Raw genomic sequence first — 27,602 nt, 5'->3', positions numbered from 1 at the left:
ATTTCAAACCTAGGAGACCTCCTATGGATCTCAAATGATAAACCTCATTTTTATAATACTTTATATAATGTATAGTAAATAAACTGAAAACATCTTTCTTATAACTTAATAGGCCACCATTGGACCTAATCTAGATATTAACTCAAGGTAGCTAAAGAAAAAGAAAACTATGTAGCATATTCAATTAATAGGTAATATTAAGAGTTATGAAATTTTGGCATAGGCGAGATAAGCCGCGTATTTAACCCTCCTAATCTAGGAGGTATATTGAGGTGGGGGGAGGAGGTTGTAGTATGGAGGGGATAATCAAAATATATGAACAGAGCACTAAGTCTGTGTTAAGAGTTTCGAGGGCACATGGATTGCTAGAGGATAACTAGGGACAGGTTAATGCTATAATGGGTCAATGCTATGTCCTGCATAAAAAAGCTTAGAGGTCTTAAGGTAATAGCTTCAACACTAGGTAAATAATTATTTTGTAGTGTTGACAAGAGGAGGACTGTACATATTAGCACTAGAGGAGGTCCAGCCTCCCCTCTGTATTTCTTCCTAACATTCTAGGCATCTAATATAAAGATCCCATATGTGAGGTTGAAAGCCTAGCTTAAACAACTGTTTCTCTAACTTCACTATACACATACATTGCTTTGAGCAGAATAAAGGTGACATCCATCAATTTAATGGGTCTTCAATTGGCACTTAGGAATAGGGTATTAAGTAGGCTATACAGGTTTAAGACAAAATATAAGTAGGTAGATGCAAGGGTAGTTAAATAAACCACTTAATATCTCTCCTCTGGGCAAATAAGTACTCTGTATCCCGGATGTGGGCCCACCACCCAGGAACAGAAAGGTCAGTACATATACATCTATTACAAGGGGAGAGGAGAGTATAAGAAACTAGACCTTACTATAGCTTAAGTTTAAACACGTGCGCAAGCCACCCTAATCTAGCTGGCCGTAATTGAAAAGTGGGGACACCCTCGGCTAAATAACTCTGTGTACAGTCTAAAGTATAGACTAATAAGCAGTCCAACTGTGATGAGGATGCTCACTCTAGCCATGCTTATCAGATAAAAACAAAACAAAAGACAAAACAGAAGAAAAACATTAGCATTGCTTATGTGAAAACAAGAAATTGTGAGTAACAGTAATAGAAAAAAAGTAGGAACTTGCGGCATAATTGTAGTTAACCATGAGTGACATATCCGCAAAGGGAAATATGGGCATATTATGACATCACTCTTTTCATTGTATTGGATAGTTATGATGTAACCACTCTTGAGTAGCATATAATTAATTGCATCTTAAACATAGGGTAAAGCTTGAAATGTGGTTGCTTGCAATAGGGAGGGTAAAGGAAGTGTCAGCAGGGGTAAATATAGCTAAGCAATCATTGGCATTGATATAACAGAAAGGGGGTTTTGAACTAGGAGAACAACCCTAGTTGGACAGTTTTCTGAGCAGTGTAAACCCCCACATTAAAGACCATGTTAGCTGTAGAGAATTCCTTTAAACAAAACTCTTATGTAACTAATATCTTTCATAATAAACCTATATATTATTATGCAAATTTTGCTAAACAACATGTCCCCCAGCAGAAGACCTATGGACCAAACCAAAAATAACCACACAGGATCCCCCTAATTTTGTAGGAAGAGATAGTAGTCGCACCACCAAATTCAATGAATAGTTTTCTTTATTGAGCCAAGATCAAAAAATCAGCAACGTTTCGGACACAAGTCCTTAATCTTGCATCAAGATTAAGGACTTGTGTCCGAAACGTTGCTGATTTTTTTATCTTGGCTCAATAAAGAAAACTATTCATTGAACTTGGTGGTGCGACTACTATATCTTGTTACATTTACTGGGGGTATTTTGCAGTGCCCCTGTGATTGCACACCTTGGATCCCAGGTGCTGGACTTTGAGAACTTTTCCCTAATTTTGTAGGAAAAAGTAAATGTACTACACTTTGCTTAATATAGAATCCCCTAACTGGACTAGAATAACAATAAGCCCAACTTCCTCTATGAATAGCCTGTCTCGTAGTAATTTATAATATTTACAAAGGAGATAAAATGGTACATATAATGTGAATTGCGATCTGGAGTAGAATAACATCAATGTAAAAATAATTATCCCTCTCAATCTATAGAACACATTATTTCGATAGCCAGCTTTGGGGCATGAAAGATAAGCAAAAAGGGGCGCCCAACATAACTTGATGCTCTATAACAATGGCAATCTGCAAGCATACAACTATTAAACTCAATATTTCCACATTGTAACTGTGATGGGACCCTATGGATCAGTTAGTATAAATCATATATAAAACTGGGTTTCAAATACTAATAAGAATATGGGATTATGTAGCTATAAGAATATTTTAGTAAGGCAGTTTTTTACGTCCCAGGCAGGCTGTCCATCTTTATACATACTCCCTCTGACAATATTTAACTCAGATGAGAGGTACAGCTGCAACATGGCGTGCCAATATAATGAATTTTCTATCCCACGCCAGACCGGAACGCTGGGTGTAGACCCTGGATTGTTGTGCTTAGATCCTGGGTTGCAGCTGTAAGGCTGTACTGGATAAAACAGTCCTTCATCATGGGCTGAAAGATCTCATAGAAAACGAAAACAAAGTATCAGCGCTACTGATATGGAGACGTCTATATTGAATATACACTATATAAGTGGTCTAGAGATAGTATGTAAATGAGTTAAAAGATACACAATGGTAAAATACTAAATTTTAATTAAGCCACACAATATTTAAAACCGATAATTCAAATACAAAAAATAAATAAAAATAATTAAAATAATAACACACTATTTAAAATGCTAATAAAAAGCTGCAAATGTGCAATGTTAAATGCCAAAATACAATGTAGCCACACAATGTTAAAGCAAATGGTCCCAATAAGAAATATATATAAAAAAAATAGTCTTACAAATTGTGGCTGTATAGTTGAATGTGAACCATTAATCCTCACCAGACACGCTGTTGTATGCTGCTCTCCAAGAAAGGGTGTATCATAGGCAAAGTCCCTTTGTGCAAGGCAAAAAAATGAAAAGCAGAAAAAGAGAAGAGCGCAATCCGGACTCAAGTGAAGTTTATTAAACAAATAGCACACAACATTAAAATATTAGGACAGTAGGTATTCTGCGTACCAGAAGTAAAAGAATAAAAGCATGTACAAAACAGTCTTTAGGCAGTATGAGTTACCGCTTCACCGCTCCTCGTTTCTAAGAAGCCTGATGTAAGGCTGTAAGTCTCCTTTACTCCTTACGTTAAAGGTTGTATCCGGCTGCTCAGCTGTAATGGTCTCAGAGAAGCCGGTTCCGGTTGCTACCGGAAGTCTGTACGTGTCACTGCCACTGCAGTGTTACATCAATAAGAGTCAATTAGAATCCTCGATGGCCGTTTCGTTCCCTAGCGTGGGAACTTTTTCAAGAGGTTGCTACTGTTACCCAGCAATCTCCACCTTATATACTCATTGTAGAAATCCCATTGGTATACCACTCTAAAATGTCAAGTGCTGTGGGAACAATTGTTACCCAGCAACCTCTTGAAAAGGTTCCCACGCTAGGGAACGAAACGGCCGTCGAGGATTTCAATTGACTCTTATTCATGTAACACTGCAGTGGCAGTGACACGTACAGACTTCCGGTAGCAACCGGAACCGGCTTCTCTGAGACCATTACAGCTGATCAGCCGGATACAACCTTTAACGTAAGGAGTAAAGGAGACTTACAGCCTTACATCAGGCTTCTTAGAAACGAGGAGCGGTGAAGCGGTAACTCATACTGCCTAAAGACTGTTTTGTACATGCTTTTATTCTTTTACTTCTGGTACGCAGAATACCTACTGTCCTGATATTTTAATGTTGTGTGCTATTTGTTTAATAAACTTCACTTGAGTCCGGATTGCGCTCTTCTCTTTTTCTGTTTTTGAAAGATCTCATGTATGTCCAGGTCACAGGTGTCAGCGGATTCGTTTTTGAGTACCAATGATCCTGTATAGGAAAGGACCATTGGGAGCTGCGGGGTCAGCGTAAGTTGCGGCCATACTTCTTTCTGGCATCTGACATGCAGTTTAGCTGGAACCTTTTTGTAATCCTGCACCTTATTTGCCGGGCTCAGCGCGGGGGCAAACTTCGTTGTAGCTATGCTGGTTTCACTGATCTTCCCTAGATTGCTGTCACGCCGAGCCATGCTCACAGTTGCGGTATCTCCATCCGTCATGATCAGCTTTGAAAGAACAGGGACCGAGTCCCTCGCGCAGCCAGTCTGAGTGTTGTCTGGGCACATGGGACCCGAGGTACAATCACGCACATCATCAGCTAAATCAGGTTCAGCATGTGTATGTAGCTGAAAAATAGAATAATCTCTATATTTAAATGCGGTAGTTATAAGTCCTTCAAGATTGGCATGGTGTTCCGAAAGCATACAGCTCAGGGTCTCCATAAAGCCGTTAATGCTTTCCATATTTTGTGCATCAAGCATCCAGGCCATTGCATAGAAGAAATGAGAGATAAGGGATAGTTGACTTCAGTTCTCAGTATAAGCCTTGTGTCCACGAGGTCATCACAATGGCTGCCGAACACACAATGAAAGGACAAGCCTCTGATCTTAGTCCGGTATTGCCGCTCCATTGAGTCAATTCAACATTTCCCAGATGTGGGGTAGAAATCCATAAGGTTTTTTAGGGTTTAGTAGTGGTATAGTTATCGTCTATGCTCAATTATAAAGGTAATGGTACAGGAGCAGAAGGAATGTGCGACCATTCTTGTCCGTTGCTGGTTCCGCCCCCTCCTAAGCTTTTTTTAAAAGAAATCTACAGCCATTTTTTAATAGTTATTAACTTTTAAGAACCACCCCCACCCCATAATGCTTTGCCAAAAAAACATAAGTTTTACCAATGCATTACTTCCTTATGTAGAATTTCATTTTAATAATACCTACACTGATACATAAAACCTTTCACTATGATGTGGCAATTTTTAATAGGCTGTAGAGAGTTATAAGCTTAAAGGCTATGTCACCTGAACCAGATGAATCTGTTTAGTTCACATTACCAAGAACAAAGGGTTAAAGGCAGAATGAACAACATTATACATGTACTTTTAAAATTAAGCTGTGCAAGAACTGGTGAAGTCTTTTTAAAAATGTAAGCACTTTATTGCCCAGTACTATGAAGTTGTGGTGATAAGGGGCGTACATACGCGCCCCTGTCCGCTGCAGCGCACCTCTGACGGGCTGAATTCCACTGCTGGAATTCAGCATTGCACAAGAACGCAATGTTGTAACGCCACCCCCTGCCCGTGCATAGCCAATCACGCATGGGCAGACCAGATTGGGGAGTTTGAAATTTGCCACCTAAAAGGTGGCGAGAGGTTAGGAGAGCAGCGTCTGATGACTGCTGCTTGTTAAATACAGACTGCAGGATCTCTTGTGGTAAAATGTAGTAGTAGGGGGTCGAAGGCTGGCAAATGCCTTTGTTAATTCAACCCCTTTGGAGTGGAAGAGTTGTTTTAATGTCCAAGTCATGTTAAGTTTACTTCTCCTTAGGCTATTATGTAAAATGTTTTGTTTAGGGGCACGGAGCAAGCTCTGTAGCTGAGCGGTTGTGTGCCAGTGTAGCTCCGGCTATTTATTGTCTTTACCCGTATATTTGACTGCTCAATCCAGCTTAATGTACAAAAATAATGTGCTTAAAGGTCTGCAGTACTGAATATAGAAGCCGGTGACTGAGTCACCATCAAGAAAAGAAATTGAACATACTTTGCGAAGATCCATACTGAGACTCTCGAGAAGCGGCCATTTCCCAGCCCATGTAAATGTCTTAGGACAGTGGAGCACGCTACCGCTAATAACCTGCCTACATACAGAGCCAGCAGACATACAGCTTAGAACATGGAGGTGACTAACGCCGATATGCACAAGCTGCTATTGGACTTTGAGCAACAAATATTTCAGAGGTTTGATAACCTCAGGTCGAAGCTAAGGGGCACGCTCATGGAGGCAGCCATGTTCGACCCAGTGACATTTAACGAGCCTAATGAGCTGCGGGACGGAGTTCAGATGTATGTGCAAGAGTGTGAGGAGGACCCGGTCTATATCTTGGGAAACAGTTGTGTAGAGTCTGCAACCCCTGCCTCCGCCTCCGCGGATACTGCCGACAGTCGACAGGCCACTAGCGGAGTACTCACAGGGGCAGTCGAAGACTATCGGGACAACAGGAAAAGAATTCCCCCAATTCAAACTAGGTCAACGGGGTGTTTCAGTAGTCTCTGGGTCCTCTTCGTGCAAGATGGATTCTCTTACCACCAAAGGCTCTTCTGTACATTCAGAATAAAGTTGATGCCTTGGGAACTTGGGGAAGAGCGACTCCTCCACAGACCGCCTGCTAATAAACAGCTATCGGAGGCTAGATTCACCTGCAGGTTTGGGAGCCTCGCCTGGAATCCGATGGTTTTACCCCCATGCAAACAGGATAAGCAGACTATCCAAGCATGAGAAACTGAGCAGTTTTATTGAGACTGTGAGAGGCTATAATGATATATTTCACCTGCTTAGAGGTACCCTCTTTACTATGGATAAATAACCATTGTATACATGAAGACACACCGTTGGATACCCATATGAGGGCTGCCACATGCTCCTATATACCAATTAGTGCATTTTACTGTTATTCATATAGCTCGTACTCCTGTTCATTACGTATTTCTATGCTTCCGTTTGCAATGCTACTTAAGTATAAAACCTGTGCATTAGTCAGGACAATGCATGGATTACTCTATGCTCTACCGCACTAAGTATCTCCAACCGCATGTTTTATAGTGGCTGATTACCACTTATGTAGCACCCGTTTTGTACACCTGATGTTCATATAAGAAGATATAGATATAACGCCCTGCTAGCATATATAGCATTCCTGACAGAGGCTTGTAACTATTATAATGTGTAGTCCCTGCTACCACCTTGGATTTAGCAGAGTCCTGCCTTATGAAGGTTAGCTATACAGGTTGAGTTGTGGTTATAACACTATTGGGAGACATATGATTATATTATAGGGTGGCATGCCAGTCTATGTACACTCAATTCTGTATCTAGCACCAGAACAAGGAGCTGCAATACTTGTGTACCCTGTTCTGAATATAGAGGGTTCATCACGAAGGGCATGTTAAGGAATTAGCTAACGATATTTCTAACTCTTTGACTGATACGCCCTTTATTTAGGTTATATCAAACTTAGCTATATTTCACAAGGCTTTTATCCTATAGTCCTGACTCAGTGTCACATTAGGTGTTCTGTGTGTCCTATACTAGAATATAGAATATAATAAGCTTACTGCTATACATTTCAGCTACTCCTTGGTTGACTACAAGTTCCTATCATATACGTACATCAACAATCTCGTGCTTAGTACCTTCCATGACTTCACTTTCTCCATAGTCATAGTATGCATAGCGTGCCTATGCTGGTTATATGTTTAATGACGACTATCGCTTACACTGTTTATCTGGTCATTAGTTATGATAGTAGTGGAGAGGAACAATATCATTAGCATGACCTAGAAAGCAATATAAGCAAAGTTAAAGGGACACTGAACCCAAATTTTTTCTTTTGTGATTCAGATAGAGCATGCAATTTTAAACAACTTTCTAATTTACTCCTATTATCAAATTTTCTTCATTCTCTTGGTATGTTTATTTGAAAAGCAAGATTGTAAGTTTAGATGCCGGCCCATTTTTGGTGAACAAACTGGGTTGTCCTTGCTGATTGGACAGCACCAATATACAAGGGCTGTCCATGGTTCTGAACAAACAATTTGCTGGCTCCTTAGCTTAGATGCCTTCTTTTTCAAATAAAGATAGCAAGAGAACAAAGAAAACTTGATAATAAAAGTAAATTAGAAAATTGCTTAAAATTGCATGCTCTATCTGAATCGTGAAAGAAAAAATTTGGGTTCAGTGTCCATTTAAAAATACCAGAAGGAAGGAGGGGAGAAAATAGTAGCATATATACTAATATAACAATTCTCTATTAAAAGAGGTCATAAAAGGTAAAAGGGTGTCAATTTAGCAGTCTCTAGCCACACATAATAAACATTTTTTATAGCAACCAGCAGAACATTGACAACATTGAAATGTAACACTATTTACTTTGATTGTCCAACAAAAGAGTACATTCCCCAGTGGTCTAGGTATCCGTTTGTTTATTTCTATTCTAAGGCATTAAAACAAAAATCAAAGAAAAATAATTTTATTTATGGTTCCACACAATAACACCATCCTGTGATAAAGAATAATATTAAATTGCTAACTGATCTTTTTTTGACTTTAAATAAGGAAAGGAGACTATTATGCGTTTTGTCCGGTATCAATCTACTGAATAAAAACATTCCTTTCCTTTTTCCTTCTACCACCCGCAGTACACCTTTTTGTTAAGTTACTTTTTGTGCTTGTATCTTGATGTGATTTTCATCTATCTTCTGCTGCATTTCAGTCTTTTGACACATTTTGTTATTACCATTGTACAATTTGCCATGATATATAAAGTCCTCAGAGGAACATTGTAAAGGAAACTTTTGCGGGTCGGAAAATTCAGATATTCACTAACAAATAAAGTCTATGCATGTCTACTAAAAAAAAAGATATAAATACAAAAGATTCATAGGACAGGTTACCAGCAATACAGTATATTTCACTTTAGTCTATATTTTATCGTAGGTTAAACATATTATATCCTTAGAACAATTTGCGCAGTATTCAAATTGCATAACAGATTGTACACATCACAGTTGTATTTCTAATAATAGATGAACAATATAAATAAAATAGAGAGAATACTTATAATTTATACAATTAAATTAATTATAATTAAATTTGAAAATTGAGAACGTAATTAAAATGTAAGTTAAAATGTAATTTAAAATAAATTATTTAACACATTAAAGTATTTTTTTTTTATTCATCTATAGTATTTATGAGCAGTTAGGAAAATGTATATATATATATATATATATATATATATATATATATATAAACTCTGCAATACACTTTCTTATTTATTTTGTCCCCTTTTACTGTAATTCCATTCTGAAATTGTGAGCATTTCAGTTCCTGTTAGAAATGGAAGTGCGGAACACTTTTATATTCCACACAGCCATTAGCTGCAAAGTCTAGTGACCTATTTATAAATGTCCCTAATTGGTCACAGCAGAGAAGGTAACCTAAGTTACAACATGGCAGCTCTCATTGCTTTATAGACACATAGGCCCATATTTATCAAGCTCCGTACGGAGCTTGAAGGGCCGTGCTTCTGGCGAGTCTTCAGACTCGCCAGAAACAGCAGTTATGAAGCAGCGGTCACAGAGACCGCTGCTTCATAACCTGTCCGCCTGCTCTGAGCAGGCGGACAGACATCGCCGGAAATCAACCCGATCGAGTACGATCGGGTTGATTGACACCCCCCTGCTGGCGGCCTATTGGTCGCGAGTCTGTAGGGGGCGGCGTTGCACCAGCAGCTCTTGTGAGCTGCTGGTGCAATGCTGAATACGGCAAGCGTATTGCTTGCCGTATTCAGCGAGGTCTGTTGGACCTGATCCATACTGTCGGATCAGGTCCGACAGACCTTGATAACTAGAGGCCTAAAACTTTACACTTATTTTGTCAATATTTAAGCAGCTAATGAAACTTTAAACAATACATGTTATTCTCAGACTAATCTTTTCTTTCAATGCATCGTTATATCTAGCATTTATTTAGTGTTTAATGTCCCTTTAAAACACTTACACCAGCCATTTTGTCTTGAAATACATTAGCGTTTACCATACCAAAAGTTTGTATTCAACTTATTTTTTGTGCTTCTTTTGACCACCAGTATTTTGTAAAGTTTATAGTATTCATAGTAGATGAGGTTGAAAAAAGGCCGAAGTCCATCGAGTTCAACCTATACAAATCTAAAATATATACAAAAAGCTAAATAATCCCACTAAAAGGGGACCCAAGTTATTTAAACTAAGGGGTCAATTTATTAGCGAATCATGTCCACCAGACATTGCTAAATGCCGACAGCATACGCTGTTGTCATTTAACATTGCACAAGCAAAATGTCGACCCCTGCACATTCGCAGCCAATTGCCGTTAGCAGGGGTATCAATCATCCGGATCATATCAGATCAGGATGATTGCAGTCTGCCACCTAAAATGTGGCGGACGAGTTAAAGAGCTTCTTAACTTATGTTTCCAGCGAGCCAGAAACTTCGGGCGGAGAAAGCAAAATTTTCTGCTTATTAAATCTCCTCTCATCACTCAACCAAAAAAGAACAGTAGCTTCATAGCTTGTTCTATGACAAGTCACCACCTGGGAGTAGCCTCTTTTAACAGAGGAGAACTTTCTTGAAGTATATCAGTCCAGTCCCAAAACACCATACAGTCTTCTTCTGAATGAGGAACATGGGCCTTGTCAGTGAGATGCAGCCATATCCCTATACTTCTGAAGTTAGCTGTAAATATCCTTCATTCAGAAGAGAACTGAATGTTTTTTTGGGGATAGACTGTCTCTATAGACAAGATCAGATTTACATACTAAGGAAAGGTTCTTGTCTGTGAAAGGCCCACTGTATCTTGACGCATATAGCTGCACCTGCACTTATAAGACCCACATGTGGAGAAATGTACATCTGGGGTTAGTTGTAAAAATCCTTTGTTTAGAAGAGAACTGTCTGGTATTCTGTGGCTGGATCTTCTCTTCTATGTTCTAATTGTTAATGTTGACAGCATAATGTATTTGAAGGCAGTTTTTGTTTTCATGTTAGTACTAATAACAAATCAAGATGAATTCAATTAACTAATTCATATAATTTAAAAATTAACATTAGTAAAATGTCCAGTAACTTAGCTGCAATCAATCAGAAACATTATGATTAATAGATTTTACTTGCGTACATGGTTTATAGTTTGAGTTATGTTCTTAAATTTATTTTAATGCTGTACGTTATTGTGTTTATTAAAACCTAATGTAAACCAAACATATAAAGGTGCTTACACAGCCAAGAAATGTACAGAAGTGTATATGGAACAAACTTTTTAGTAAATCTAATAGACTATCAGAAATACATAACATCTGAATAGTTAATTCAATACTTAAAGGGATATGAAACCCAAACATTTACTTTTATTATTCAGACAGAGCATTTAGTTGCGTATATATATATATATATATATATATATATATATATATATATATATATATATATATACAATATAACCAAAGGAAGGCACTCGCTGTTTCATTAAATTGATTGCTGAAAAAACGTTGAGTGCCTTCCTTTGGTTATATTGCATACTATTTTTTGAAGTGCACCCTGGGGGTTGATAATGGTGTGAGTGCTGTATCCTGACCTTCTACGTATTTATATATATATATATATATATATATATGTATATATATATATATATATGTATATATTTATTTATACACACACACACACACATACATACATATACATCTGCATACTATTGCTTTCTATTGAAAGTATAGGACAAGCTATATAAGTTTCAGGTGTGTTAGAAAAAGCATTGTTTATCCTTTGTGAATAATCATTTGTAATACCTGTTAGTGCGTTACTGATTGTGTGAAGCTGAGCACAAAATAGCGCACTACTTGTTATTGATTGGAGCAGCGTCATACACAATACACGCTTATGCTTCTTGAGTTGAGGGAATAAAAAGTGAGAAGTGTATTAGTAAATAATAGTGTAGTGAAGTGTAAGTAAGTTTCAGAACAAGTGAATGTGCTATATCAGACAGCACAACTAACTATTAGCTTGTATAGTGGTCAATGCTTAAAGGGACAGGAAACACCAAAATTTTCTTTCGTGATTAGGATAGAACATACAATTTTAAACAACTTTCCAATTTACTTCCGTTATCAAATTTGCTTCATTCTCTTGCTATCCTTTGCTGAAGGAACAGCATTGCACTACTGGCAGCCAGATGAACACATCTAGTCAGCCAACCACAAAAGACAAATGGGTGAAGGCACTAATTAGCAGCAGCTCCCACTAGTGTAGCATATGTGAGTATTATTTTTTAACAAGAGATACCAAGAGAACAAAGCATATTTGAAAATAGAATTTAATTTAAAATTGTCTTAAAATTACATGATCTATCGGAATCGTGTTAGTTTCATTTTGACTTTCCTATCCCTTTAATGCCACAAAGATCATGGTTCAGAGCATACTATTTCAAGAGACTTTTACACTTAATTTTATTATCAAATGTACTTGGTTCTCACAGTATGCTTTTCTAAAAATCATAAGTATCTAAGCTCACAAGCAAAAAATGCACTACTGGGAGCAAGGTGGCAATTGGTATCTACACAGGTCTCTTGTCACAGGCTCACCAGATGTGTTCGGCTAGCTCCCAGTATTGCATTCCTGCTCTGAAAATTTTTGTAACAGTGCATGCATTACACACAGCATTTTATTTTTGCACTTTAATTTCCCTTTAATTAAAGGGGATTTAATCTGAAGACAATCATTTTATTTGCCAAAAAAAGAGATTAGGATTTTTTTAACTCACACTTGCTACACAAATTAAAATAAATAAAGGTGGGGTGTAAACTATCTCCCTGTTTAACTAACTACTGTAACAGTGCACAGGTGTCCATCCTTAATTGGTATCAAGTTGTTAATTCTGTCTACGGGAATGATAGGATCAATAAATTACCATAAGACTAACACACCTAGGAGTACACAATATATTTACTATATAATTACCTAGCAATGGAAAATAACTAATTTTATTGTGACCTTAAAGGGACACTAAACCCCAAAAAAATCTTTCATGTTTGAAATAGAGAAAACAATTTTAAACAACATTCCAATTTACTTCTATTATCTAATTTGCTTCATTCTTTAGATATCCTTTTTAGAAGAAATAGCAATGCACATGGGTGAGCCAATCACACAAGGCATCTGTGTTGAACCACCAATCAGCAGCTACTAAGCCTATCTAGATATGCTTTTCAGCAAAGGATAACAGGAAAATGAAGCAAATTAGATAATAGAAGTAAATTAGAAGGTTGTTTAAAAATGCAAGCTTTTTCTAAATCATGAAAGAAAAAATGTGGGTTTCATGTCCCTTTAAGCTTTTCTACCAACTATGAACTATGCTGTTATGGCTGAAAAAGGATTAAGGGGCGCGATCCGATATAGATCGCAGTTTGCGGCGCAAGCGAGGGAACCGGCGTCGCCCGCAGTTTCAGCTCGCAACTCGAGCTATCCTATATAAGTCGCCGTCAGATGCTAACGTGCCGTAAGTCTGACAAACCAGCGATGTCCAGAAATCTGGGCAAGTACAAATTTCTGGCGTCGCCAGTGACTTGCGGCACGTTAGAAACTGCCGGCGCCTATAAAACCTGACTAAAGTCTAAAACACCCGCACTGTCTAACACGCCTCCCTAACATAGCCCGCACTGTCTAACCCTCTATCCGCTATCCCCCCTCACTATCCTAACAATAAAAAAGCTATTAACCCCTAAACCGCCGCTCCCGTACCCCGCCGCAACCTAATAAACTTATTAACCCCTAAACCGCCGCTCCCGTACCCCGCCGCCAGCTATATTATATCTATAACCCCCTAAAGTGAGCCCCTAACACTGCCGCCATCTATATTAAAATTATTAACCCCCAATGTAAGCCCCTTACACCGCCGCCATCTCTATTAAAATGATTAACCCCTAATTTAATCTACCTACCCCGCCGCCAGCTATATTATCTATGTTAACCCTAAGTATATTATAGTTAATATAGGTATTACATTATATATATTAACTATATTAACCCTAATTATATTAGGGTTAATATAGTTAATATAGTTACTATAGTATTTATATTAACTATATTAACTCTATCTAACCCTAACACCCCTAACTAAATTTATATTAAATTAATCTAATTCATTTATAAACTAAAATATTCCTATTTAAATCTAAATACTTACCTATAAAATAAACCCTAAGATAGCTACAATATAATTAATAATTACATTGTAGCTATGTTAGGGTTAATATTTATTTTACAGGTAAATTGTTAATTATTTTAACTAGGTATAATAGCTATTAAATAGTTATTAACTATTTAATATCTACCTAGTTAAAATAATTACCCAATTACCTGTAAAATAAATCCTAACCTAAGTTACAAATACACCTACACTATCAATAAATTAAATAAACTACAAACATCTATCTAAAAATACAATTAAATTAACTAAACTAAATTACAAAAAAAACAAACACTAAATTACAAAAAATAAAAAAAGATTACAAGATTTTAAGATTATTACACCTATTCTAAGCCCCCTAATAAAATAATAAACCCCCAAAATAAAAAAAATTCCCTGCCCTATTCTAAATTAAACAAATTTCAAAGCTCTTTACCTTACCAGCCCTTAAAAGGGCCTTTTGTGGGGCATGCCCCAAAGAATTCAGCTCTTTTGCATACAAATACAATACCCCCCCATTACAACCCACCACCCACATACCCCTATTCTAAAACCACCCAAACCCCCCTTAAAAAAGCCTAACACTACCCCCCTGAAGATCTCCCTCCCTTGTCTTCACCACACCGGGCCGAACTCCTGATCCGATCCGGGCGATGTCTTCCTCCAAGCGGCAAAGAAGAATTCTTCCTCCGGCGATGTCTTCCTCCAAGCGGCAAAGAAGAATTCTTCCTCCGGCGACGTCTTCCTCCAAGCGGCAGCAAAGTCTTCATTCTTCCGGCGGCATCTTCAATCTTCTTTCTTCGCTCCGCCGCTGCGGAGCATCCATCCCGGCCGACTACTGAACTTGGAATGAGGTACCTTTAAATGACGTCATCCAAGATGGCGTCCGCCGAATTCCGATTGGCTGATAGGATTCTATCAGCCAATCGGAATTAAGTTAAAAAAATCTGATTGGCTGATTGAATCAGCCAATCAGATTCAAGTTCAATCCGATTGGCTGATCCAATCAGCCAATCAGATTGAGCTCGCATTCTATTGGCTGATCGGAACAGCCAATAGAATGCAAGCTCAATCTGATTGGCTGATTGGATCAGCCAATCGGATTGAACTTGAATCTGATTGGCTGATTCAATCAGCCAATTAGATTTTTTTAACTTAATTCCGATTGGCTGATAGAATCCTATCAGCCAATCGGAATTCGGCGGACGCCATCTTGGATGACGTCATTTAAAGGTACCTCATTCCAAGTTCAGTAGTCGGCCGGGATGGATGCTCCGCAGCGGCGGAGCGAAGAAAGAAGATTGAAAATGCCGCCGGAAGAATGAAGACTTTGCTGCCGCTTGGAGGAAGACGTCGCCGGAGGAAGAATTCTTCTTTGCCGCTTGGAGGAAGACATCGCCGGAGGAAGAATTCTTCTTTGCCGCTTGGAGGAAGACATCGCCCGGATCGGATCAGGAGTTCGGCCCGGTGTGGTGAAGACAAGGTAGGGAGATCTTCAGGGGGGTAGTGTTAGGCTTTTTTAAGGGGGGTTTGGGTGGTTTTAGAATAGGGGTATGTGGGTGGTGGGTTGTAATGGGGGGGGGTATTGTATTTGTATGCAAAAGAGCTGAATTCTTTGGGGCATGCCCCACAAAAGGCCCTTTTAAGGGCTGGTAAGGTAAAGAGCTTTGAAATTTGCTTAATTTAAAATAGGGCAGGGAATTTTTTTTATTTTGGGGGTTTATTATTTTATTATGGGGCTTAGAATAGGTGTAATTAGCTTAAAAATCTTGTAATCTTTTTTTATTTTTTGTAATTTAGTGTTTGTTTTTTTTTGTAATTTAGTTTAGTTAATTTAATTGTATTTTTAGATAGATGTTTGTAGTTTATTTAATTTATTGATAGTGTAGGTGTATTTGTAACTTAGGTTAGGATTTATTTTACAGGTAATTGGGTAATTATTTTAACTAGGTAGATATTAAATAGTTAATAACTATTTAATATCTATTATACCTACTTAAAATAATTAACAATTTACCTGTAAAATAAATATTAACCCTAACATAGCTACAATGTAATTATTAATTATATTGTAGCTATCTTAGGGTTTATTTTATAGGTAAGTATTTAGATTTAAATAGGAATATTTTAGTTTATAAATGAATTAGATTAATTTAATATAAATTTAGTTAGGGGTGTTAGGGTTAGATAGAGTTAATATAGTTAATATAAATACTATAGTAACTATATTAACTATATTAACCCTAATATAATTAGGGTTAATATAGTTAATATATATAATGTAATACCTATATTAACTATAATATACTTAGGGTTAATATAGATAATATAGCTGGCGGCGGGGTAGGTAGATTAAATAAGGGGTTAATCATTTTAATAGAGATGGCGGCGGTGTAAGGGGCTTACATTAGGGGTTAATAATATTAATATAGCTGGCGGCGGTATAGGGGGATTAGATTAGGGGTTAATAATTTTTATATAGGTGGCGGCGGTGTAAGGGGTCAGATTAGGGGATAGATAAGGTAGATGACAGCGGTGTAAGGGGTTCTAATTAGGGGATAGATAAGGTAGATGGCGGCGGTTTTAGGGGCTCACAGTAGGGGGTTAGTTTAAATAGATGGCGGCGGGGTCCGGGAGCGGCGGTTTAGGGTTTAATAACTTTATTAGGGATTTCGGGGGGGGGGGATCGCGGTTGACAGGTAGATAGACATTGCGCATGCGTTAGGTGTTAGGTTTAATTTAGCTGCCAGTTTAGGGAGTTACGGGGCTCCAATAGTCAGCGTAAGGCTTCTTACGGCTGCTTTTTGTGGCGAGGTGAAAATGGAGTAAGTTTTCTCCATTTTCGCCACGTAAGTCCTTACGCTGCATATTGGATACCAAACTGCGCGGGTTTGGTATACCTGCCTATGGCCCAAAAAACTACGGGCGACGGCAGAAATATACGCGCGTAACTTCTAGGTTACGCCGTATATAGGATACCAAACCCGCGCAAATATTGGGGTCGCCGGCTTTTGCGGGCGACGATTTTTATCGGATGGACCCCAAGATGCAGTTTGCTAGAAACAGGAATATGGTACTAAAAAAAATGCTATTTTTTATTTTTAGTAAATGGGGGAGGGTCTTGCAGTAAGGGGGTGTTTACATTGCTTGGGTGATAGTTGCAAAGCTAAAGGAATAGGATGAGAAGGGGATTGCACTGGGGGTCTTATATAGCTAGCTTACCTATATGATGCTAGGGAGTCAGGTACAAGGATGACCAGGGTTCATATTGTTAGTGGGTTGTGTTTGATTAAGGTAAGGATACTGGATTTGTAGTAACAGGTGTGCCAGGGTTACTACCTATGTAAGGCCAAGGTTAATTGCATTGAGATTTCCAACTCAGAGTTAATTGTGGTGAGGGATCTTGCACAGTAAGGGTTCATTTTAATTGGAGATTTGGCATGGTTTGGGTTTATTACTGTGGTGGATATGCTTGCTTAGGGTTGTGTTCTAGAGATCCAGTGTAGTTTCTGTATTTGGGATAGTAAATACACTGAGGGTAGGGCTAATTGTTGCTCAGTTTTTTTGCTTGACTGTGATCTAAAACAATATAATATAAAAGTTTGTATCTGTTTCTGAAATTTATACAATAGTTTCTGTCTTAACTTTCTTTTTGGGCAAAGTAAGTAGTTATCCATTTATTCAGGACAGGAACATGCATTATTCCCTTTTTATAAGACAAAGTAAAAAAAGATTGCTACAATGTCCATTAAAATGTAATATAATTAGGTGTGTATGCAGTTTGACAGGCATGGAAATATCCTGGAATCTGTAAACTAGCACCAATTAAATTGCATCATTATTCTTAATGGACTATTAAATACAGTGTTCCAATGTCTTTATGATAAATGGCACCAAATCAGTATGCCAAATTAATTGATGCCAATAATTAGATGAGTTTTAAATTATTGCATTTCCTGCATTTTAGCCACATATTTTCTGTATCCCTTTAACTCGAATTTTAAATAATAAAGAACAAGGTCTTGAGTTTATATAGTTCTTGTCAAGTAAAGACTGCTACTGCCAGATTCAGTTCCTTCACCAGCTTCTCCCGTTCATCATTTTATTATGATGATGTTCAGCATTTCCGTTATTTATTGACTTGGCAAGAATTTGAATTTTGTTATGTATTATATCTTTATGATATATGTATAGACAGAGAATCTCTCTCTGTAACAGAATGGAAACTTGCGCCCAACTTCAAAATGAATCTCTTCAAATGATATTGTGATGCTGACGCTCACACACATACAAATGTGTGTATCTGTTGGAAGCCTCACTCACAGTACTTTATCTGTCAGCTTTCTATACAGTTTTGTATGAAATTTGTGCTGTGGCAACCACTTTAAAACTCACCTTTAATTTGTGAGACTAAAAGCAGGAGACATATCTGTAGAAAATAACTATAATATAACTTTGATATATCCTGCATACAGTAATTTTCAACAAATAGTTAGTAGGTAAATACAAAACTTTTGCCACTTAAAGGACCAGTCAACACATTAGATTTGCATAATCAACAAATGCAAGATAACAAGACAATGCAATAGCACTTAGTCTGAACTTCAAATGAGTAGTAGATTTTTTTTCTAACAAATTTCAGTTATGTATATTTCCACTCCCCTTGTACCATGTGATAGCAATCAGCCAATCACAAATGCATATATGTATAGTCTGTTAATTCTTGCACATTCTCAGTAGGAACTGGTGACTCAAAAAGTGTAAATATAAAAGAATGTGCACATTTTTTTAATGGAAGTAAATTGGAAAGTTGTTTAAAATTACATGCTGTATCTGAATCATGAAAATGTAATTTAACCTGAGTGTAACCTGAATTACAATTTTGTTCATATGGGGTTTTTGCTAGTATTTTTCTAGCATATACATAACAACCGCAACACATTAATTTCAAATTTTATTCTATTATCAAGTTTGATTTGCACCAATGGTATTTTTTGTTGAAAAAAAAGGCACGTGTCTGGAACACTACATGGCAGAAAATAGTGTTGCAATCTAGTGCTCTTTTCATGCAAAACTGCTAAAATAAAAAGTGAAAGGTGAAAAATAATAATATTAAATACAAATATAAGGATATATGTGATGCGCAGGTTTTTCTTCAATGTGTGATTCAAGTGGTTCCTTGCCTCAAATAAAACAAAAACAAGAAAATATAGTGTAATAAATTTTAAACAGTTGATGCTTTTACACAGGTGACCCCACCACCTGTGTGAAATCATCAACTGTTTAAAAATTCTGCGGATCACATATATCCTTATATTTGTATGTATTATTATTATTTATTTACCTTTCACTTTTTATTTTAGCATTACCATTGCATTGAATTTTGTACTTATCTGTTTCTTCTTGAAAAACTGCTGCCATATAGTGCTCTAGACACAAGCTTCTGAGCTTATGTCCCTGTTTTTCAACAAAGGATACCAAAAGAACGAAGAAAATGTTATAATAGAAGTAAATTAGAAAGTTGTTTCAAATTGCATGCTCTATCTAAAGCATAAAAAAATTGGGTTTCGTGTCAGTTTAAAGTGAAGCAGTCACAAATTTGTTTACTGAATTTTTAAATAAAAATGATACAGCCCAAAAAAAATTTTGGTGCACTTTTGGGATATCGCTTGAGCAAAAGGCAGAACAGAGTTTTGTAGAAGTCTATGGGGCCCATTTATCAAAGCTTCAACTGTGAATATGCTGGAATCTTGCATCAAATTAGACGCAAATTTGATCCGTCTTATTTAACAAAGCATCAACATTGTCAAATGTTGAAATATGGGATGTAATATACGCTCCCACAAGATCAAATACGACGCAGATCGATGCTTGCCTTATTCAAGTGGAATACTGATCATCCGCCGTCATATTCAACTCTATTTGATTCTCTCATTAAGTTATCAAACATTCAACAGGTATGCTTGCGTCTTTTCTGCTGCACCTTCAGGTACCCCTCTCCCCTTTTCCATATCTCCCCTGTTGAAGTAGTTCTAAAACCAACTGAAAAGCAATAGAAAATATAAGCCTTTCACTGTTGTTGGGGTCTCTGGGTAATCATTCAGCCTTCCTATGATTCAACTAAAAACTAAATATGAAAAAAAAAATGATCCACTCCTTTGATGTCCTTAAAAGATGATCTTTATTCGCACAATTTAAAACAGCTTCCAAGTAGAAATACAAAGTGGGCGCAGCACTCCTCCTCTATACAGCGAACCACTCTTTTCCCAGCACTAGACTCCTCCCAGTGTGATGAGGTCACACTAAGCGTCCATTAGCCTGTTGGGACAGCCGCCTGCTGAGAAGGTGTGAGGGGCCAAGGGGAATTGTTTGGATACGCACTGTACGGATAATGGAGCCCCACTTCACCATAGCGGTCGTGTCTGGAGTACAGACGGCTGGATTGTGACATCAGGAAGCCAGGTACCAATTTATACATGTATGGGAGGGAGTCTATGAATGCCGGGTGAAACTTTGGACTATTCCAAGTTTGGACACAGACGCTATTTGTCTAGAGATTGACTCTCCATTCCAAACATTTGTTTCAACTAAAAACTAGTCATTTCCTAAAAAGAAGTGTAATACTATTAATTAAGGAAACAAATTATTTAAGGGTTTTTTTTTCATTAAAAACAAATTTCATACTAAAATTTGTAAACTCAACAAGTTGTGTAGCATAGTGAATGTATTTATCGCTAATATAATGACCTTGTACATCCATAAAGCTTGAGTATTTTGCCCAACAAAATCTGCTTATACATTTGATGGCCAAAGTCTTATTAAACAAAAACACAGTATGCCATGTGCCTTGTAAATACAACAAAAAGACATATTTCTAACATGCTGATAATCTTTCCCTGTGGAAAGTTAGGAGAGTTGTAAATGTGTTCATATTTTTATGACAATATTTCTAGTCTTAAATTGAAGAACAAAACAAAATGGCTGTTTGTTTATTGAACCACAAAATTCCATTCAAATCTCTTGAGATTCACTGTTAGTAGATATAAAACAAAGGACTCATATAAAAACCGGATGCAATAGCTCAATCTTGTAGTGCTTTACAAAAAGCAAGAAAGCTTTGTTTTATCAAGCTCTTTAGTAGAGTTGTTTTCCAAGTACAGATTTTTATTTTTAGGAATGTAGCTAATTATTTTCCCAGATAGGGTTATTTTACACTGATTTGAAAGAGTCTACAGTGAAGAATGATGCGTTTCCTATATAGTTTTATATCTAAGCTGAAGTGTAACTAAAACAATTTTCTTTGCTTTCAAAATAACACCAGCAATCAGAACAGCTAATGAAAGGCAACGTAATTGTTTTTTTTCTCTCGCCAAGTGTACTGTGGTTAATCAATGATAACTGTAACATAACATACAGATTCCCATAAATGTACATGTGTATACTGAAGCAATTTAAACAGTCTTTTTAGATGCATTGATTTTAAAGTGTGTTCCTGTAGCAAATTTCATGGTTTGATAAGTCTGTGTAATATACCATGTCTTGTTACATGAGGGGGGCACACACTAAAAATTATTAATCCTATGTCCAGCAAACAGGAAAACAGTGTATTTTACTGTGAGATGTGACACTAGTTCACTTGCATTGAAACAGTTCAATGATTTTTCTTCATCCAGCTCTGAAAGCCAGCACATAAGCTCTTGAGTGATAGAGGAAGTTGCTTTGAAAACACAATTCATAGATTTTTTTCCATCACAAGTTTTGTTAAGGTGTTGTAAACAAATCTGCATATTTTGAGGATTCTTAAAAAAATACTGGTGCATTGTTTAATAAAATCCCCTTTATTCCAAGTTATTTTATGAGTCTTTTTTACAACTTTTATTAGGACACATGACTCACAAGGAATAATAAAAAAAAGGACAAAATGCAACAAGAAAAATATTTTTGTGACTGTGTTTCAGTTACCACAAACTAGTTGTGATAAATACCAGATGTTACAGCTGCACATTTTAATATTCTCAGTATTAAAGGGCTATGAAACCCAAATAAAATGTTTTATGATTCAGACAGAGCATACAATTTATAAAAATGTTTTCAATTTGTTTCTATTATCACATTTTCTTTGTTCCCATGGTATTCTTTGTTGAAGAGATACCTAGGTACCCCCCCCCCCCCCCTCTGAGGATGTGCTAGCGAAACGTGCGTCGGGGATCTGATTTTCAGAGCTGTGTCTCCATGTATTGATATTCTTGCTCCGGCATATTCTTTTTGCATAATATGAGCATATTTTTATAAAATTATTATGTTCAGTGAGAGATAAATGGAATTTGAGTTCCCGAATTGTACGAGCCTAACCACAGTTTAGATGTTGGTATATTTCCACATCCAATTTATTTTTTTATAACTTCTGAGAAGTGCTGCCTAAACACATATTATTTATATTATAATATTGAACATTACTAATGCCATTTATTTACTAGAACATATTTGACAAGTGGTGCCTATGCAAAGTGTTTTTAAAAGTGTGAAAGTGTGGATATGTTTATAGTATCATAATTGTTGAACCCTATTATACTTTTTAATTTGTCAAAATTAAAAGTTACATTTTAATCAAACTAACTTGTTTGCTAGCTACACAATAACAATATGTGAATGTGTTAACACTCTCTTTAAGACATTTCTACAGGCTTAGTTAACCTATTTATCTAGGAAGGTGTCTGCAGCAGTACATGGCAGGAAATAGTGCTACAGACACGTGCACGCTAATGAGCTTATGCACTTGCTTTTCAACAAAAGATACCAAGAGAACTTTTCAACAAAAGATACCAAGAGAACAAAGAAGTTTGATGACAATAAAAGTAAATTAGAAAGTTGTTTAAAATTGCATCTTCTGTATGAATCATGAAAGAAAAATTGTGGATTTAATGACCATTTAAGCTCAGGTGTCATTTAAAACATAGAAAACACACTTATACTGAGTTTTAGCTATGGCTGATCTAGCCAATTTTTGATCTGCAATCCTGATTGGTAAATCAGATTACAAAAAAACAGGAATCCCTTAGTTTTTCTATAAATAGGATGAAACCCCTTCTATCAACTGAAGATAAAGAGCATAGGTCCAAGCATGGTTGAAAGAGACTAAGGAAAAAAACATGATAAAATAAGTGGTCTTTATATATATATATATATATATATATATATATATATATATATATATATATATATATACAGTCCCAAATAAGCAAGCACTCACTGGCGTTTTGAAATTAAGCAAAAGTTTTACTTGCAAACAGTACAAATCAGTACATAAGTTAATGTTTTCGGGCCGTAGCCTGTCCTCAGACTTACAAAACTAAACAACTTACCACCTCTTATAAGTGCTACCATCATCCCCCTTAGTGAAGACGCTCTGCCACATCCGGTAAACCGATCAGCCCCAATACGCCACTGCGCATGCGCGCACAGGACTACCGGTCCCCATCTGGGCCAACGTTAAGAAATAAAGCAAAGGTTAAAAGCATATACATAAGGCTGCACAGCACATCGAGCCTAAAGAATCAGAGTATGTTAGTAGTATAAGCGTAAAGGACATATATCAATTAGCAGTGTATACAAAAATGCCACTATGACCATAAATACATTAACGGTATAATTCTGCCTTCTGGTTATAACCGCAATAGCTGCAGCATATTGCAGGGCACATCTAATTAGATGTATAACGTATCGTATTGACAATATACCTCCCTGCTTACTCTTATCTTATGTCAGCTCAGGATTATATACAATGGGGCAATGGATGCTGGATATGAATGGCAATTCAAGGAACACTATAGTTAAATACATAAGTAGTTCACCCTACCATGGTCTCAGGAAAGGTAAAAAAGTATATATATATATATATATATATATATATATATATATATATATATATATATATATATATATATATATATATACACACACAATTTAGAGGTTCTTTTTAGGAAAACCTATATGGGGTATTTTACAAGAATATTGCAGAGAGTCAAACTGTCAAGAAGAGGCACACTAACTAACCAGAGATAGTACTACCCACTCCAGCCCTCATTATAGGTCAATATTAACAAATATATATATATATATATATATATATATATATATATATATATATATATATATATAACTACACGACAGGGGGTGGTCACAATAACCCAGATAAATTTATAGAAAACAATGTAGGTCAAAATTAGTGTTTAAACCTCTAGGTACTAGGGTCTCCAGCGTAAAAATCCACTTTGATTCTCTCTGGAGAAGAATCTTACCCCTGTTACCTCCCCTCACTGGTGCTGGCACATGATCAATAATCATGTATCTCAAATCCGAGACACCATGCTTATGAAGTAAGAAATGCCGTGCCACTGGCTGCTCAGAGGTCCCAGTGTTGAGAGCTAACCGTATAGCCGACCTATGGTTGGCCATACGAGTACGAAGATCGTCCTGGGTCTTCCCTACATAGAAAAGCCCACATGGGCAATGAATCATATATACCACATGTGTAGTGGTACATGTTCCTCCAAGGGTGTACAAAAAATATCCCTTGGGACAATCCACTACAGGATTAATTTCAGCCTTTGATTTAATAAACTATTGGCAATAAGTGACCAATTAATAGGGAGCATATCAGTATCAATTATCATAACCTGTAATCACGAGCTGTTCCAACTAGGAGTGTGCAGTATAATGGCCACCTTAAACTACACAGTCATAGCTCACTGTCCGTGTATGTATTATACTAGCAGTGATATGTATCCAACACCGGGCTGTTCTAACTAGGAGTGTGTAGTATAATGGCCACCCTAAACTACCCAGTCATAGCTCACTGTCCGTGCAATGTACTATACAAGCAGTAATATGTAATCAATATCGGGCTGTGAAATGTCAAGGAACTTTACCTGCCCGTTCACACAGCATTGCTTATTCAGTATAGTACACACACCCCTGCCCCAATAAAGTGGATCTCTCTAAGTTCCATATCAGATCCTCTGCACATAGGCAGCATACAGTTTGTAAATAACTATCGGTATATATGTGCCACAATGACAGTTTTACCAGGGACCGAGATATGTATATTACACATCTGGACAATGGGCCCCCCGCCCCACCAACCCTTCCCCCTTAGCGGCACTAGAATCCGTGAGCGAGCCTTTACAATAAACAGTTAAGTTTCACACCACATATGTTTTGGTAGCGCAAGGACGCATGAGTGTAGAAGTCCAGTTGTAAATGCAGAAGCTTAGATTGTATTCTCAGTTATATAGGCAATATGTAAAGTTAAGAATCACAAAGCGTGAAAGAGCCTTTTATGTTTATGTTTATGTTCTTTCATCACACATGCTTGTAAATTACCCAAGAGCAGGGATTGGCTCTATTGGTTGTCTAATGGTATGAGGGAAGGCCCTTGAAAAAGGGCGCTTGTTTTAACTTCTATTATCAGCTAAGATTACGGCCGAAAAGCCAAAATGCGTCAGCTGTTTTCTTTCCTCCTACCATCATTTTGGGCAACCAGCTGCTGCCAGTGTCTCTTGCAGTAATAAGTGGAGGTTTTACTTTCTATGAATTATAACCTTTAAGCGTACAGCGTTAGCTTTGGAATAAATGTTGTATTTCACATCAGCCGGTGCTCCTGTCTCCTTATTGTGCTGCAAGATTTAATTGGATTCCCTTGCAGTGAGCACGGATGTAGGTACTCCCCTGGTGGAGTGCCTCCTCCCCCCTCAACTTTGGATTGGACGCCTATACTCACACCTGGTTGTGACGTCTGGAGACATGACATCACAGACTAACAAGAGAAAGTCCTGACGGTTGATGAACCGATAGAACCCTGAGTCCTGAGGTCAGACCGAAAACGGATCAGCTCCAAAGAAACACCTGCATAAGTCGGCTAGATACAAGGTCGCCAAGTTTTGCTTTGATTTGTATTGTGTGGCACTTTTTGCTATTTGATTTACAATCCACTACAGGTCACACATCCACTACACCGTTCCTATCGCTGCCCAGCCAGGTTCTGTTGGTGTAACTTGGTTTATTGTCTGTACGTAACAATAAATCACGTAAAGATCTACCCCTCCTATAACCAACCATGGGATTAACAAAGTCCTTGAATGGCAAGGCAGTGTCAGATCTAATAGTGTCCCAATTCTCTTTAAGTATCTTCGGTACTTCCATCTTGTCTGGTGAGAAGACTGTGGGAAAAATGAGTCTCTTTTTAGTCGGATCACAGACTTTTTTCACAAGTGCTTCTTCTTGTGTCATAAGAAGAGCATTGTTGAGGGGGCCACACAGGACTTTATCCTTATAACCTCTTGCTCTGAATTTGTTGTACATCTCATCCAGTTGTTCTGCCTTTTTGGTAAAATCACTATTATTCCTAACAGCCCTTTGAAACTGGGATTTGTGCAAGGCTTTCTTTAGATTAGCATGATGGCAGCTGGTAGCATCCAACAGGGAATTCCTGTCAGTACTTTTGTGAAATAGAGTAGTTGTAAGACTGGTACCTTCCTTCATGATCCTTAGATCTAGAAAATCAATGCTGGTCTGGTCACAGTTCATCTTAAACTTTAAGTTTGGGTTCTGTAGATTTAGAGATAGTAACCAGTCATCCAACTCATCTCTTGTGCCACTCCAAATTAGCAGTAGATCATCTATGTAGCGTTTGAATTCTTTTACCCTCCGATCCTTGAATGCCAATGTGTCACATTCTTCAAAACAGGCCATGTACAAATTGGTGTACATTCGAGCCTATTGCTGTTCCAGCCACTTGGAGAAAATAACTATTGTCAAATTTAAAATAGTTATATTTTAGGCAGAACTCGGTTAATTGAAGAATGACATTGAGAGGTGGACCTACATACGGGTACTGGAGAAGTTTCCTTTTTATTGCTGCCAATCCTTCATCATGAGGAAATACAGTGTATAGGCTGTTAACGTCTAGCGTTACCAGCCAGTCATCAGCCTCAACCGTAGACATATTTTTGATCAACTGGATCACCTGTATTGAATCCAATAGGAATGTAGGCATGTTATGCACCAAAGGTTGCAATAAGGTGTATACATATATATATAATTTGTTTACTACATACACATCATCATTAGGTTCAATATCATTTGTATGCCGACGACACCCAAATCTACTTCTCTGCCTCAAACCTATCTCCTTCCTTGCTAACCCCTGTCACTAACTGTAAGGATTCCAGGCCACCTTTTCCTTCTCTCCCTTACCTGCACTCCCTACCTGCTTTTAAGTCGTCACCTGACTGCAAACAGGTGCTTAGTAATTAGACTTGCAGCAGCTAACAGCATCACAGCAACTTTGCTCCTGTGAATCAGAATTAAGCCTAAATCTTTGGATTACAAAATCTACTTGCAAAGATTCAACTTATATCATCTTTTCCAGTATTGGATTACTAACTTGGGATTGCTTTGTTTCTATAAAGGAGTTTCTGTTTCTTGTCTACATTCTCAAGTGCCGCTCTACTCTGAGATATCCTAATCCTGTTTAAAACATCTTGGATATTAAGCCTTTCCTTCAGTGACTTTCTATGGCA

The sequence above is a fragment of the Bombina bombina genome, chromosome 10 (assembly GCF_027579735.1).
Source record: "Bombina bombina isolate aBomBom1 chromosome 10, aBomBom1.pri, whole genome shotgun sequence".
In the NCBI taxonomy this organism is placed as follows: domain Eukaryota; kingdom Metazoa; phylum Chordata; class Amphibia; order Anura; family Bombinatoridae; genus Bombina; species Bombina bombina.
Note: the sequence above shows the minus strand (reverse complement) of the source record.